The 7559-nt window shown below is 43.5% G+C and overlaps 1 protein-coding gene across 6 annotated transcripts in view; it reads left to right on the forward strand.

The window, feature by feature from the left end:
• The first annotated feature begins 703 nt into the window (after positions 1 to 703).
• Positions 704 to 7559, forward strand: part of Osbpl8 (oxysterol binding protein like 8) — a 120312-nt gene continuing 113456 nt past the window's right edge. For all 6 annotated transcript variants that reach the window (XM_050135456.1, XM_050135459.1, XM_050135457.1 and 3 more), the window contains exon 1: positions 704 to 1102. The gene's annotated coding sequence lies outside the window, so the exon portion shown is untranslated. The remainder of the gene's footprint in view (positions 1103 to 7559) is intronic.

The raw sequence follows: 7559 nt of genomic DNA on the forward strand, positions 1-7559 counted from the left end.
GATGAAGTGTACGAGTTGAGGTACTTAAAAATAAACTCAGGCTTTATTTTCAAATTGAGAGGCATTGCCAAACTGCCACGTATTTGTTTAAACTGTCGCACATCTCACTGTAAAACTTAATGACTGTAAAACCTGGCACGAGGATCCTGAACATGACTAGGAAGAAAAAAAAAAAAAAGCCTGCTAGGCTATTTTCATCCCAGCGTGACCGAAATCCACGTTTCAAACCTTTCTTTTCAGAGGAACACAGCAAGTGAGACGCCACAGTGAGCGTTCTGCTGCGAACAGGAAGCAGCAGTACCCAAACGCTCTTCAAGCCACAATTTCGACTTGAAGCCTCCTCTAGGGCTGGCTGAGGATCTGGACCGAGCAGGAAGGAGGTCGGGAGGCGGGGTCCTGACCGGCTCAGGTGAAGCCGGCCGGGTTCCGACCTTCCCCAAGGCCTCGCTCAGGGGACGAGCGGACACCGGGCCATCGACGTCAGGACCTCCCGAGGAGCACCAGGAGGCGAGGTGACCACGACTGCTCGCTGTCACAGCCAGGGTCCGGGCTGCAGCCACGGCACTAGGCTCCGAGTCCGCAGCCGATACCCAGGCCCGCCCCCTTGCGGCGTCACGTGACGGGAAGGGGGCGGGGTCGGGAGCTGGAGCTGGGGGGCGGGGCCGGGGCGACAGGGGGCGGGGCCTGGAAGGTGGAGGCTCGTGGCGGCTCGTGGCGGCCAGCGAGGCGGCGTCAAGGCGGATGACAGCATTCGGCTGCGACGCGCTCCCAGCTGGGCGGCGGTGGTAGCGGCAGCGGCAGCCCGAGCGGCAGAGGCGTTCGACTTGGCCGCTGCCGAGAGCCGCCGGCGGTAGGGGAGGAAACGGGGGGCCCGCCCTGGCCCGCGGGGCCGAGGGACCCGAGTTCCCGCGCCGCTCGGGGCCGAGCCCCCGCCGCAGCTAGACTGCGCCCTCCGCCGGGGCTGGCTCGCAGTTGCCGCCGGCCGCCGCCACCGAGAGAAGTTGGGGGGTCCCACCGGACACTAGGACCCCGGGCTCGGGGGTCACCGTGATCCCGCGGAAGCCTGCTCCCGGCGAGCCGCCTCCTCAGGGGCTCCGCATCGGTGAGTGGCGCTCGTCCCTGGAGTTGGGGGGCAGCGGAGTCGTGCCTTTGGGGTGACTGTACTCCCTCTGTCCCATGTTCCGAGCTCGGGCTGTGGGCGCTCCCGGGCACCCCGCGCCGCGAGTTCCTCTCCCCGCTCCTTTGTCCCTTCGAGAAGGGAGATTGGCAAGGCTGGCGGGGGTGGCGTGTTTTGGGGCCCACGGTAGGTGCGTCTGCAGCGGTACAAAGCCCAGCGGGGACCTGGGATGGGGGCGGGGGCGGCTCTGCGTTCTGGGTCCCGAGTGTCTGCCCCTCCCGAAGTTTGACAGGGCGATGGCGGGGCTCGCCGGAAGCCCCCCGCGAGCGGGGGAAGACCTGGCGCTTTGTCGCTCGGGGCGGTTTAGGACAAGGCTTGGGGTTTTCCTGTGACAGCCCCTGAAGAGGCTGTGCCGCTCTCTGCAGACCGCACCCGCCTTTGCAGAGAGTGTCGCGGTGTTCCCTCAACCTCACCTCCGGTGGCCCTCTTGCCACACAGGAGAAAAGGCGGGGTCTTCGTTGCATTTATTTTTCTTTCCGTTTTGTTTGCTGCTACGTTGTGGAAAGAGCGGTCAGGTGCCAGGGAGTTTGGTAGGGAGCATGCTTCTGGTTCATTGAGCAACCCAATCAAGACCGGCGGATGCGAAGCAACAGTAGATGCAGATTTTCCATTCACTAAAGTCATCTAACACTTCTTTATGGGCGACATCTGCGTTGTGAAACATAACCTAATTTCATTTTAACTGAAAGCCGTCTGAAGTAAGTAACTTAGGTTACTCTCTAAACAGATGGGACAAGTTATCCGATGATATGAACAGATCTGCTTTAAATAACTTAATGGAGTTTTTGCCTTTTTGCTGCTGGAAGACTTAAGTAACATTTAGTAGTGTTAGAATGTCTTGGATATAGTAGAGCTTTTTTTTTTTTAAAGTAATTAGCCCCAATTTAGTGCAACTTAAAGTTTTTTTTTTTTTTTTTTTTTTTAAAGATAACCATTTTAAAAAGTTTCTGCCACTTTAAGGATTCCAAAGAGCAAGCTAGGAACAGGTAAATTGCTTGTTATGTTTTCTTCTCCCTTAGGGTTTCATCTAAATTTGATCATGTAGAGAGACTGGGATCAGTTGCTACGCTTGCTTGCTAGAACCTGCTTTGCAGTTCTTAAGACGCTAGTTTTATAGAACAGGTTGGCGAAGGAAGGAAAAGGCCATGCTATTTAAAATGCGCTCTATTAAAAACGCAACCGATTTCAAATATGTTACTCTTTCTTTTGGTAGCAAGTCTGCAGAATGACTACAGTATGCTTGTTTAAAGTGCCAGTACAGGGAATAGATGAAACTTAAGACCTACGTAAAGGTCTTTAATTATGGAGATTAAGTTGTTGCGGTCAAATTCCGTTTGAACAGTTTGAGCCACAAAGATCAACACAGGTGCCTAGAAATGATTATCTAATTAAAACTGGGCATGGTTTACTCCTTTCATTGAGTTGTGGTCATTACTGAATGTCTCATCTGTGCAAATGTCTTTTCATTTCAACTTTGTTGTTTGTTTACTTTTGTTTTCTGAGACAGGGAATTGCTGTGTTGCCTAGCTGGCCATGGTATTCATTATTATACCAAGGCTAAGGCTGGCCGTGGAACTTGGCAAAATCCTCCTGTCTCAACCTTCTGTCTGCCATGTGTATTCCACTGCCTGATTTTTGTTGTATTTTTGAAGCAAGTGAATGTTTCTTAACATGTTCATATGACTTAGATATTTGGTAAAATATCTACATTTTTAATATCATTTTTATAAAATATAAAAATTTATATATATTTAGAAAAAATTCAAAATTTTCTGAATTCTTTTTTGAATTGACAGTTAAAAATATATGCTTTGGAGAGAGCTATGCAGTCCTTTGAGATGAAGTTCTCTTCGGGCTGCTTTTTAAAAAATTGAGACAATTGTAAATTTACAAATGTGCCATTACACAAAGATCTTTGTTGCAAAATGTTAACTAAACATTGAGTGGGCATAGTACATTTCAACTTGGTTTGGGCAATTACTAATTCATCAGCAATTGATAATTTAGACAAAGAATTTATAGATGTTTTGCATTATTATTTTTGAAAACTTTTGCCCTTACAGCAATACTTGAAGAGTTATATTTTGACATTTGTATTATATCCAAAGTTGAAAACATGAATAACAATAATCTTGGAATACCAGGTAATCAAAAGTGAGGATAAGATCATACCTTATTCTTATAACTATGACCTACAAATGAGACATAAGTACAACTTTGGGCTACCGACATGCTGGGTGTGGTGTTGGCTGGTGATCTGCACTTGGGAGATAGAGGAGGGAGGGACACCTTGGATTTACAGCTAGCCTTGAGATTCTATCCTAAAAAACTTACCAAACAAAAACCCCACAAACCTCTGAGAAACTTTTAATGTAGGTGACTGCATGCAAGAAGATCATCAGAAGTACTTAATTCAAGCAATTGTGGTTGAAGTAGTTTTCTTGTGGGCGGAACCATGGGTAAATATATGGACAATGTGTGTAGATCTCATGTCAGTATATAATAACCACATAAGAGACGTTAGATTTATTCTTCTGCCTTAGTTGATACTGCAGACCCTCAAAAATGTATGAAATCAAATTTCAATTTAGAAGATTTGGCGATTTTTCTTTTTTTCTTCCCAAAACATGTTGTGAGTTATACACCTCAAAGGGAAGAAGTCTTTAATTTGGAACTCCATATGCCCAGGCTTTACCCTAAATAAGTTTATGTTTGTTATCTTTCTAGGCGATGTAAATGCTCCACAATAGCAATAATCCATTTTGTTATTCACCAGCAGTGAAAACTCTCCAAAATAGCAACAACCACTTTGTTTATCAGTTATTGTATGAATAAAAACGTAATCCCAGATACTTGGCTGGAGAACAATTGGACTGTGTGATAGTGTCTTTCAAAGTAGGCACAAGTAGTGAGATGATAAAGGGAACAAGTCATTTAACCTGGGAACTGCTTAGAGAAGGGCATTTTTATGTTACGCTTTGGAGTAGGTTGTGTATCTGAAGGTAACCTGGTATCTTAAGAGGATGAGACAGAATGGACCAAAACCAGACCTGGTGGTGCAGGCCTGTAATTCTAGCTACTTGGGAGTCTGAGACAAGAGGATCACAAGGTCAAAGCCCACTTGATTTGCAGAATGAGTTCACGATCAGCTTGAGCATGCTGACATGGAGACTTAGCTGGTAAAAGCATTTGTTAACAAACCTGATAGCCTGAGTTTTGAGTTTGAGCTCTGCTGACTGCCAGCTTTGCCAGCTTCCTTAAGTTGTCCTCTGGTCATCACGCACAGACACACACACATGCACACACACACTCACATACACACGCTCACACGCACGCGTACATACTCTCCTTTGTGACACAAGCACTACCCATCTGAATAAATTAATAAATAAATGCAAAACAAGAGGCTGGCTTAGCAACTTAGTTAAAAGTAGAGAAAACCAGGCAGTGGTGACACATGCTTTAGTCCCAGCATTTGAGGCAGAGGCAGGCAGAGCTCTGAGTTTGAGGCCAGCTTGGTCTACAGAGTGAGTTCCAGGCCAGCCAGGGCTACACAGAGAAACCTGTTTCAAAAAGCACTTCCCCTCGCCCCGCAAATAGTTTTGGGAATGAGTGGTAGATTAGTCAAACAAAAGAAAAGAAAATTCTTTGTAGTCAGACTTGACATTGAATTCCTGATCTGGTGCTCCTTTTACAGGAGTTCCCCACCATTACCCACAGGTAGTTTCCTTTGAGGGAAAATGTTTTCTGAAAGAAGTGAATCTTAATTGTGTTACTGTCTCTTGTCATAGATCAAAAGGAATGCTAGATTCCTCAGAATTGTAAAACTTTAACTAAGGGATATGAGTGGCAGAAAATCTGGCCCTGTAAAATTTTTAGAAATATGTATTTAATTATGAGTACATGTGTGTCAGGGTGCTCATGAGTGCAGGTGCCCATGGAGACCAGAAGAGGGCATCCATCCCCTGGACCTGGAGTTATAGCTTATGCTGAGTCACTTGATAAGGGTGCTGTCAACCAAACTTGGGTCCTCTGGAAGAGCAGCAAGTACTATTAACTGCTGAGCCATCCCTCCAACCCCTAGACTTTGTCTTAAAAGAAATTATTGTTATCACCACACTTTTCTGTTCATTGCTTTGGAAAACAAAAGCCAAGGAGTTTTCAAGTTACTGTAACATTTTTTTTTTGAACAATTCTCTAGTAATGTGGGTGAGTCTAAACCATGAAGATGTCTCCTCTCTGTTTTATTCTAGAATTCAGTGGTTTTTCAGTTAAAAGGCTTCTAAACATTTCTCTTTGTGTGTGCTTGTATGTATGAGCATATTTGTATGCACTCATGCATGCATGTGTATTATGAATAATAAAAACCCAGAGAAAGATATTGGGGTTCAGCCTGAATATCAGAAAAGGAAAGCAGTCAAGCCACTAGAGAGCTCTTACCGCTACAGAATCTTCGTATTGAAAGAGCGATTTCCTGTCTCATCCACCTTATATTCCTCTCTAGTGCGAGGATTAAAGGTGTGCACCACCTTTGCCCAGCCTCTGTGGCTAACTAGTGTGGTGCTGGAATTAAAGGTGTGTGCCACCACTGCCTGGCCTGTATGGCTGACTAGGTGGCTGCTTTGTGTTCTGATCTTCAAGCAAGTTTTATTTATTAAAATACAAATGAAATACCATTACATTTCCCCTTTTTGTCTAAAATAAAAAGGCTATAACTAATATAGGAATAACTATATGCAATAAGTACAATAACTACATACAATATATACAGACAGTAAATGCATCAATAATGTCTAGTCCATTTGCATTTGACAAATTCAGAGAAAATACTCCATAACTTCTCTTCTCTTAGTGAGTTCAAAGTCTTGTACCTAACTCACTTTCTATTATATCTTACTTTTTTTTGGTTTTTCAAGACAGGGTTTCTTTGTAACTTTGGAGCCTTCCTCGAACTAACTCTTGTAGATCAGGCTGGCCTCAAACTCACAGAGATCAGCCTGCCTCTGCCTTCTAAGTGCACCACTATCGCCTGGCTCCATAACTTGCTTTCTGCGTCAGGTAAACAAGGAAAACTATTAACTAATGAGTCTTCAACTCCCTCAGAGATGCAAGAAGGAAATAATATTAACTGAGTAAGCATGAAGTGCAAGCAAATTATTTCCACAAAATGAGAAATGACAGAAACAGCTGGCTGCCTGGAGAATCACCCAAAGTTCCTCTGCAGCGTTGGGGCATCCATCCTTGGCCTGCCAGCTTAGCTTATCTGACAGACTTTTCTGTGAAGCAGGATATTCAGAAGGGCCCTCCTGCCTTGTCTTGAGAATGTTTGGCAGTTACTTTCTTTTGTGTTCTGCTTGTGCAATTACAACAGCATACTGTCAGCAGTCCAGGCAAGGGCATTTTCTTGCCCAGTGCTTACTTTTACCATGAAGAATGTAAACTTCTTGTGGAGTTTCTTTGATGCCCATTATCTTTTCTGAAGTAGATTGGTGCTGCCAGGAACAAACATATCCCATTGTCAAAAAAAAGTCTATGTGCCAGGTGGTGCACACCTTTAATCCCAGCACTTGGGAAGCAGAGGCAGGTGGATCTCTGTTAGTTCGAAGCTAGCTTGGTCTATAAGAGCTAGTTCCAGGACAGGCTTCAAAGCTACAGAGAAATCCTTTGTGTGTGTGTGGGAAGAGTCTATGTTATTAAAACACTTTAAATGCCATATTCTGTAGATCTCTGAAGTTTTTGGAGATAACGTATCTAAAATATATCTTTGTCTTACCTTGAAAATATACCTAATGAGACTACAAGTTTAATTATAATAAGTGATTAACTACTAATCTGCATTTTCTTATTATCCTAAACAGTAGGTAATAATAATTTTCAAGGACTAGAAATTTGCATTACATTGTTAAATGAGCTGTATAGGTCCAATACCTTGACCAAGAGTAAAAATGTATGTACAATATGTTCTAACAAAATTAATCTCAAATTTGTATCAATATATAAAATTTGTATACAATATACAAAAATCTATTCATTATAAAACATTTAGAAATTAGTAGCTGCTTTTTAAAAGTAGATTCTATAATCTACCTTTTTATCTTATATCTACATCCTCCCTTTTTTTCTTTTCAGGGTAGATTTAGTAATCTATCCTTTTATCCTATCATGTCTATATTCCACTTTTTTCTTTTCAAAACAAGAACCTTGAGTCTAATTTCCTTTGTTTACCTTTTTCCTGTTCATTACCAACAACAACTTGTAACCAATCCCCTCTAAACAATTATACATAACCACCCACCTCTTGGGAATGTTGTATTCTTAAAATTTTTTCCTGCTGACTGAGGGCAACAGTATCTTTAGGAAATCAAAAAAAAAAAAAAAAAAA

Source organism: Alexandromys fortis, unplaced genomic scaffold, assembly GCF_014885135.2.
Source record: "Alexandromys fortis isolate MF-2015 unplaced genomic scaffold, M_Fortis_MF-2015_v1.1 scaffold_24, whole genome shotgun sequence".
Taxonomy (NCBI): domain Eukaryota; kingdom Metazoa; phylum Chordata; class Mammalia; order Rodentia; family Cricetidae; genus Alexandromys; species Alexandromys fortis.